This window comes from Solanum tuberosum, unplaced genomic scaffold (assembly GCF_000226075.1).
Source record: "Solanum tuberosum cultivar DM 1-3 516 R44 unplaced genomic scaffold, SolTub_3.0 scf00346, whole genome shotgun sequence".
NCBI lineage: Eukaryota > Viridiplantae > Streptophyta > Magnoliopsida > Solanales > Solanaceae > Solanum > Solanum tuberosum.
In genome coordinates, this window is record NW_006239265.1 from 642,919 (window position 1) to 652,879 (window position 9,961).

Consider the following 9,961-nt stretch of genomic DNA (forward strand, 5'->3'; position numbering starts at 1 on the left):
TATATATATATATATATATATATATATATATTATTTTTTCATAAGTGTAAATAATTTTCTTTTATTTTCAATATTTATATTTCAAATGTCATTTAATAGATGTTATCATAACTCCCTTTTTTTTTTTATAGAAGTCAAACGTGCCCTTAACTTACTATAATCTGTCAAAATTTAACAAACTCATCCTTTGTCAAGCTAAGGTTAAAGGTGTGCCAAACAATAGCTAAGGTGTGCCAACCCTAACACAACTCATTTACTACCTAACATCATCTATTATTGTACTAGTTAAATGTATATTATTACCTCTTTGTCAACTAATGTTAAAATCTTTCGAGTATCTTCATTTGTTTCTTTAATTTTCTACTCTTTTCCTGATCTTAAGATTTTTATTATTCAATAAGATCGAATCGTTTCGTCTCAAGTTGTTTATCGACAATTAATTCGTTCATCAAGTCTGTTCCAGGCTTCATTGAACAAGAGTTATAATTGCAATAATTCATAATTGTATAATATATAATATTGTGAGATGAGGAGGAGATTACTTTACCTGAATAAATCAAACTTGTGAATATACATGTAGATGAAGAATGTCAGATATAAATAACACAAATTTTAAATCACATGATATTAATATTAGACTCAACTAAAGGACACAATCTAAATGAAAGAGATCAATATCATTAGGTTTCTTAAAATCGAACCAAATCGATAGATATGTATTATATTTAATTTGATTTTAATAATTTAATAACTGATTAAATTAATTTAATTTTTGTTTTAACCAAAAATCAACTAAAACCTACCCATCAACACCCTTAATAGTAAGAGTTATCATATTTAAATATCCTAAGGGACAAAATGTAAAATAGTTACTAATTAACCACTATGCAGATATCCTTACATGTAAGAAGAAAAAAATCAAAAGGAAGATCTCAACAAAGTAGGAAAAAGAAAGGAAAAAAACTAAATATAGTTATATACATGAAAATAAAGTTTTAGCTAGAGTTTTGGGATTTATGTTTCCCTTTTTTCTTACATAAAATTGATTCAACTTGGTACAAACTACAAATATAGCTTAGTTAGAAACTAGAAATATGGGAGAGAGAGAGAGAGAGGCCTATAAATTCACTGCCTTTCATGAAGGCAAACAATTACACTGCAATAACAAATAATTTATTCTATTGTCATGGCTCGCAGTTATGCTTCCTATTTCACTATTGTGCTTTTGATGATGTCTGGTAAATAACTTTTTCCTATTCCTTCCCTCTTTTTTTATTTTTATTTGTTACATATATTTAAACATTTGAACTATGAAATGGAGTAACATATTGTTTGTTTAATGGATTGTACATGCAGTTTATTTGGGTGAGTGTTCAAGAGTGAAAAGAAGTGGAATAAGAGATGCATCGCTAACTGTAACAGAACCCAAATCAAAACTGAATGGCTATAACATGATGGTTGGTTGCTATGGAGATTGTCGACAATCGAGTCAATGTACATCTAGGTCGTGTCCTCGTTGTCTCTACGATGTTGTTAGACGTACCTACGGTTGCCGTCCCTAAAGATCCATCATTCCTGGCCAACACAATATCAATTATGACGTTGCTTCTATGTTCTAAGTATAACATGATGTCTTTGCTTTTTTTTGTGTGTGTGTGTGTGAGAGAGTGAAGATAATAAATAAAATGACTAATTAGTTGTACTTCTAATTAGCAATAATAATCACGACAATGTGAGATGTAATAATATATATATTTATGAAGATGAGTTGTGTTGGCCTCCCTGCTTCTTCCGTATTTGTGATCATAGCCAATATTCAACCATGCTTCTATATATTGTTTAAATTGTTAAGCATTCCGGACAATAATTCAGCAGGCAGAGTAAAAAGAACGTGAAAGAGTAAAAAATATTCTTAAATTATGTTAATAAATTGAGTAAAAATATCCTTAGTTATTAGTTTTGGTTAATAAATGTCCTTTTATTACTTATTAATGAGTCAAAACTGTCATTTTAAAATAAATATATTAGTGTTCTTTTTTGTTTTTAAACATATTTGCGTCCTGATAAAAATAATATTATTAAAGAACTCAAAACTCTTGTTTTTTTTTTCTTTAAATCACTTTAACTAATGAATAAGTGATTTTTTTTTATTAATCTAATTTTGGAAAAGGGTCAAAAATATCCTCGCACTATTCAAAATAGCTCAAGTTTACCCTTCAATATTTTGTTTTTGGTGTAAAAAATATAGTCCTTCTATTTTTTGGATAAAAAATGTCCTCTAAACTAACTGATGTCCACATAACCGTCCAATGTGGCAAAAAAATTGAGCTATTTCTGATAGTTTAAGGGAAATTTTTTTTTTTTTTTTTGGCCAAAATGGATTGTCATATCAGTGATAAATGACTTATATGGACATCCATTACTTCAGAGAGCATTTGTGGTCCAAAAAATAGATGGAATGAATATTTTTATGAAGGATAAATGTGAGCTATTTCGAATAGTGCAAAGATATTTTTGACATTTTTCCAATCTAATATTAGTTTCAATGGATCCAAGTATCTAGCGTTTCGCCACAAATTTTCAAATATTTGTGGCAAGTTATTTTGGGTGAAGTTTCATCATGTGGTAACAGATTTTGGGAGAAATATTTATTTAAAAAAAAAATGATTTATATCTATAAGTTCTGAAAATTATTAAAAGTGCCCATAAATTTGTATTATCATTTTATAATAAACATGTTCCGTTGAAAAATAACCTTATAACTTAATTGATGACAATCAACAACAAAAAAATCCAACAATCTGGCAAGACCACTACAATAATTGCATACTCAACCGTGTCACTAATTCAGGATAAATTATAACACATTAAAATAAGTTATTCTTTTCAATAGAGTTGATTGTAGATAAATATTTATTGGGATTAATAGATTATGGATATTTTTATGAAATATGAAGTTTGGGACAATTTTTAAAATTACCAAATTAATACTAGAATTTGGCCCAAATTCTAGTTTTTTCTAGAACTTGGAAACTTGGATGTTTGCCAAATATATTTGTCAAATATTAATAAGTTATATGATCAAACACGGTTAAAGAAAGATAAAAGTCATAAATTGGAGGTTAATGAGATCGTGGACTCCTTATAAGACTTGTGCAATCCTCTTCCCTTTGAACTAGCTTTTGGGGTGTGAGTTAAGCCAAAGACCTAATTTCACATGGTATCTTACCCAATGTTAGGGCTTCCAAAATCAAAATTGTCCATGCACCAGATGTTAAGAACTAGGCATGAAGTGGGGTGTTATAAAATGACAAAAGTTTTACATTAGTAGTTAATGAGATCGGTGGACTCCTTATAAGACTTGGACAATCCTCCTCTCTTTGAGCTAACTTTTGGGTTAGGCCATGAACTAATTTCACAAACACTACTCCCTTCGTCACCTTTTAGTTGTCATGGTTTTCTTTTGTAGATTCAAACGATAAGAATTTTGACTAACATTTACGATATATTTTTTCATCATATTGATATGCAAAACAATTGAAGTTTATAGTACTTTTTCATATACTTTTTGAATATCTAAATTTTTAGTTTAAAATATCGAATTTATGTAATCTAATTTAATATTGAAAATTAGTCAAATTGACTTTCGAAAAATACAACATGACAACTAAAAAAGGACGGAGGGAGTAATTTCCAAGTTTTTTCCAAATATATTGGTGGCCATATAGCTTAAAAGTAAAGACTGACTAAAAAGATATGATTCTTCTTTTGATCCGTTAAACGAGAAATCTTCCGCAAGAGACTCCCAAATTACTATGGCAACTTGTTATATTTTTTCTTCATTAAACAAGAATCAAGATCCATAATCTATGGTAATTACGGAATCTTATTTATCATTTGACTTACTTCAAGTAGATAGCTAGCTAGCTCCATTATATTGTATCAAAACCCAGAATGTCTGGGTATTTTATCACGACGAAATGCTTGGCTTTATTATTGGGAAAGACAAATACAAAATAAATGTGCACGACAGGGCAATAGCGGAAGAAAACCTAAGTCAAAACTTTCTATTCTAAACTGTTTGGGCAGCAAACAAATCAACCAAGGAAACAAAATAAATCAACACAAGAGATACGAAATTTAACGTGAAAAATCTCTTCGGTGTAAAGAGTAAAACCCACAAGTATTAACTTTCAGAAACCTATACTACAATCTAACAAAGAAGAAAAGTTCAGAAAGAAGAGAAACTTCATTGAAAGGAATCTGGAATTTTACATCATATGTTCTATTCAACAATGAGCCTTTCATGCTCTTTTATAGTGAGCTTAACCGACTCAACAAACTATGCCAGCTGTGTTACAAATCACATGGCTGGCACATGGCACATGGACCTAACTAATTCTATAACAGAATTCAGAAACGACTTAAAAGAAAATCATACTTTCAAAGCTAAAACTCCCCCTCAAACTGGAGGGTGAAAGACATCAAGCACACCCAGTTTGGAAAGCAACAGATGATGTTGTCCAATGCCAAGCCCCTTGGTAAGAAGATCCGCCAACTGCAAAGAAGAGCAAAGGTAATGTGGTTCAATGAAACCTGACTTGACCCTTTCTCTAATGAAGTGACAGTCTATTTTGATATGTTTGGTCCTTTCGTGAAACATAGGATTACTAGCTATCTGAATAGCTGCTTTACTATCTGAATAGCTGCTTTACTAGCTGAAAACACTTTGATTGGAACATCAATAGAAACATGTAATTCTTTCAACAACCCAGCCAACCAAACTAATTCTGCTACCACAGCAGCCATACTTCTATATTCAGCTTCAGCTGAACTCCTACTCATAGTTTGTTGTTTCTTTGATTTCCAAGAGATCAAAGAATCTCCCAACTTAACCACATAACCAGTGACTGATCTCCTTGTATTAGGACAGGAGGCCCAGTCAGAGTCACAAAAACCCTGCAATTTCGTAATAGAACCTCTTTTAAGGAATACACCAAGACCAGGAGAACTCTTGATATATCTCACAATCCGGAGTGCAGCTTCCCAGTGAGACCTTTTGGGGTGTTGCATGAACTGACTTAACATTTGAACACCAAAGCATATATCTGGTCTAGTGACTGTGAGGTAGATTAATTTGCCAATCAATCTTTGGTAGGCTGTGACATCTTCTAAAGCATGATCATTGGTGATTCCAACATGTTGATCATATTCCATGCTAGTTAGCTTGTGATTGAATTCAAGTGGAGTGTTAACAGGCTTTGATCCACTGAGTCCAACTTCAGATAATAGCTGCAAAGCATACTTTCTATGATTGATTAGTATTCCTTCTTTAGATTTCATGACTTCTATGCCTAAGAAAAATCTCAATTCTCCCAGATCCTTCATGTTGAAGTTTTGATTGAGTGTGTCCTTGGCACTTTGTATCATATGTAAATCATTCCCAGTGATTAACAAATCATCTACATACACCAAAATAACCACCATTGCATCCCCTGATTTTTTGATGAACATAGAATGATCATGAATACTCTGGGTGTAGTCAGCTTTTAACAGTGCATTCGTAAGTTTAATATTCCACTGTCTAGAAGCCTGTTTCAACCCATAGAGAGACTTTTCTAATTTACACAACTTAAACTTCCCCTGCCTTTGAAATCCCAAAGGCAATTCCATAAAGATATCTTCATGAAGATCACCCTGAAGGAAGGCATTATTCACATCCATTTGATAAAGATCCCAACCATGTGAGGCTGCTGTACTGATAACAGTTCTAACAGTGACCATTTTGGCCACATGGGAAAATGTTTCATGGTAATCAAGGCCTTCTCTCTGAGTAAAACCCTTAGCAACAAGCCTTGCCTTATATCTATCCACCTCACCATTAGCTTTATACTTAATTTTATACACCCATTTAGAGCCAATTGCCTTTTCTCCTGGTGGCAAATCTACAATTGACCAAGTGTGATTATCTTCTAGTGCCTTGATTTCTTGCTGCATGGCTAAAATCCACCTGTGGTCTTGTGATGCTTCCTTGTAGAATGAGGTTCTATATCTACTGAAAAGCAGCAATATAACCCTGATATCTCTCAGACTAAGTGATCATAGCATAAGTGATCAGTGAGAGAATACAAACTACTAGTCTTCTTGGGCACAACATAGTCTTTGATCCAAACTGGAGGTCTGGTTGTCCTTCCTGTCTTCCTAAGCCCAGTAACTGCAGGCTGAGAAGGTGTTAGATCAGCTGAAGGAGATGTAACATGAGGAGATACCATAGGTGCAGCAGCCTGAGTATTCTCAGTGTTTTCCTGCACATTATCCATATTCCTCTCAGCAATGTTGTTATCCTCCTGCTCATCATCTACTGATAGAGTTTGATCCAAACCAGTAAAAGGAATTATGTCACTGTCAGCTGGTGTGTCTGCATCAGGCACAAAAGGAGAGAGTAATGACAGAATATCTTCCTGGGAGCCCATTATTTTGAAGGGAAAGACATGTTCCTTAAAAGAAACATCCCTACTAACAAAGTATGATTTGGACTCGAGATCGTATAATTTGTACCCCTTCTGAGTAGAGGAGAATCCAAGCAGAACAGCTTTCCTTGATCTTGCCTCAAATTTGTCACCTTTTGGGAGTGTGTTTGCAAAACACAGACACCCAAACACTCTGATATGGTCTAGTTTAGGAGCCTTCCCAAACAATAGCTCAAAAGGAGTTTTTCCTCCTAAGATCACAGTAGGTAGTCTATTAATCAGGTAAACAGCAGTTAAGATACAATCTCCCCAAAATCTACTTGGAATATATGATTGCAGTTTCAGAGCTCTTCCCATCTCTAATATATGTCTATGCTTTCGTTCAACAACACCATTTTGTTGTGGTGTATAGGGACAACTACTTTGGTGTACAATACCATAATGAAGCAGTAAATCATGCATTTGGCTATTGAAAAACTCAGTGCCATTATCAGATCTTAAGGTTTTTATTCCAACACCAAAATGATTACAAATCATGGAGAGAAAGCTTTTCAAAACTACAACAACTTCCTTTTTAGACTGCAGTAGTGTGACCCAGGTAAACCTACTGTAGTCATCAACTATGGTCAGAAAATAATGTTTTCTATCATAAGTGGGATGCTTGTGAGGACCCCAAACATCCAAATGCACAAGTTGAAAAAGACTAGTAGACTTAGAACTACTAATAGGAAATTTTAATCTGCACTGTTTAGCTAATGGACAAATCATACAATCATGTTGTATTGTTGAATCAACACTGGCCTTCAATAGGGGAATATATTGCATTGTAGTTAGTGAGGGATGTCCTAATCTGAGATGCCACAATTTTTGATCTCTTTTGCCTTTGATATTCACCACTGTATTAACACTTGGATCAAATTTAGTCTTCAAAATGTAAAGTCCCTCTGACTCTTTACCAGTCCCAATCACCTTCCCATTGTAAAGATCCTGCATTACACATAGATCAGGATAGAATGATACTACACAATGTAAGTCCTTAGTGATCTTTGAGACTGATAACAAATTAAACTTAAAATTTGGCACATGTAATACATTCTTCAAAGTGTGATCTCCTAAAATGATTGAGTCTCCAATATGTTCTATCTGTATTTTGCTTCCTGTTGGCACATGTACTCTATTATTTTCTGACTGTAACATAGGACTAGAATCTTTCAATAGTGTGTCACAACAAGTAATATGATGTGAAGCACCAGAATCAACAATCCACTCAACATTTGTATTCAATTTGGGCATACCTGCTGCAGCATTTGCCTTACAAGTTCCTGTTGGTTTGGGAGCAATCATCTTCAACATTTGCTCCCTAGTGAAGTATCCTCCTGGAAAATATATCTGTGATCCTTCTCTTATTTGTGGTTCAACATCAACCTCATCCCCTACAACAACATTATGAGCATAAGGTCTAGAACCATCACCTGTCAATTTTATCTTACTAGAACCATCACCTGTCAATTTTATCTTACTTTTGAAATCTGGTGGGAATCCAACAATCCTGTAACAACTCTCCTTGGTATGTCCTTTGAAACCACAATGTTCGCAAATGAGACCAAGCCTCTTCCCTTGGTGTTGATGATGTGTTAGATTTCTTCCTTGATTATGATTATTCTGATAAGGCATGTTCTGATTCTGACTTCTTCCTGCTAGTAAAGTTAATGGCTCCTTGCCTACATCCATGAGCCCTAACTTCCTCTGACTTTCCTCTTGAATCGCCATAGCATACGCTTGGTTTACAGTAGGAACAGATGAATTGAGGAGAATCGCACTTCTTACCTGAGCATAGCTTTCATTTAGTCCAACTAAGAACTGCAACAATCTCTGTTGTTTGACATGCTCCACATGAGCTTCAGACTCGACACATTCACATGATGAAGGTGGCACCATGACATCAATTTCATCCCAGAGATCACGAATTTTAGAGTAATACGCAGTCACTGAATCAGTTCCTTGCGTCAAATTGCTAATCTCTTTCCAGAGATGGAAAATCCTTGTTAAGTTTGATTTATCAAACCTCTCTTTGAAGTCATTCCAGATTTTCTTCGAACTGGAAGCATATACTATACTCATCATCAATTCTGGGGCTACAGTTGCGCTTATCCATGACAATACCACTGCGTCACACCTCTCCCACTTTACTGCTAAAGCACCTTTGTAGGAGTTTCTCATACAAGTCCCATCCACAAAACCGAGTTTGTTTTTTACTAACAGCGCCAATCTCATCGATCTACTCCACACACCATAATTTTCTGGACCTGTAAGTTTCATAGGGATCAGGGCAACACCTGGAGTATCTGAAGAATACAAAAATAACGGATGATTGTGATCTATCTGTGAATCTGGTGAGCCTGCAGGTGCAGAAACTTGAACATTTTGATTTTCCTCCATTGTTGAAAAATCTGTAACTAAATTGATTGAAAACTGCGGAATTGTATTCTACTGGTTCCTGATCTCAACGAGAAGCTCTGATACCATATTAACTTTCAGAAACCTATACTACAATCTAACAAAGAAGAAAAGTTCAGAAAGAAGAGAAACTTCATTGAAAGGAATCTGGAATTTTACATCATATGTTCTATTCAACAATGAGCCTTTCATGCTCTTTTATAGTGAGCTTAACCGACTCAACAAACTATGCCAGCTGTGTTACAAATCACATGGCTGGCACATGGCACATGGACCTAACTAATTCTATAACAGAATTCAGAAACGACTTAAAAGAAAATCATACTTTCAAAGCTAAAACTCCCCCTCAAACTGGAGGGTGAAAGACATCAAGCACACCCAGTTTGGAAAGCAACAAAATGGTATCAGAGCAGGGTCCGTCTCACCCGATGTTGGGGCCCCCAAAATCAAAATTGCCCACGCACCAGATGCTAAGCACTGGGCGTGAGGTGGGGTGTTAAAGAATGACAAAAGTCCCACATCGGTGGTTAATGAGATGGGTGGACTCCTTATAAGGCTTGGACAATCCTCCTCCCTTTGAGCTAGCTTTTGGGGTGTGAGTTAGGCCTAAGACCTAATTTAACAATGTCATATGTTATAATTCAATTATATTGTGTGTGAGTTGTTTCTTGTTCTAGTTGATCTTCGAAATATGATGACGTTGAAATAATGAGAAAAATATATATAGTATATTCAATCACTTATTTTACACATCTTTTAAGAAATATTGATTAAAAGGATTTTAAAATCATTCTACTCTTATTCATGTATTTTTTTATTTGAATATTTCTAATGTCATCAAGATGCCTGGAGTTAATATCTTATAAGGTTAGTGAACTATGAAAAATTATCTAGAAAAGTCATTGATACAAAATAAAGTTTAGTGACTTTGTTAGATAATTTGCCATAGTTTAACGACTTTTTAAGATATTAACTCGGATGTAAGTGCAATGAAGTTTAATTCCTGTTTATCAATATTTTTTCTTGTTTTTTTT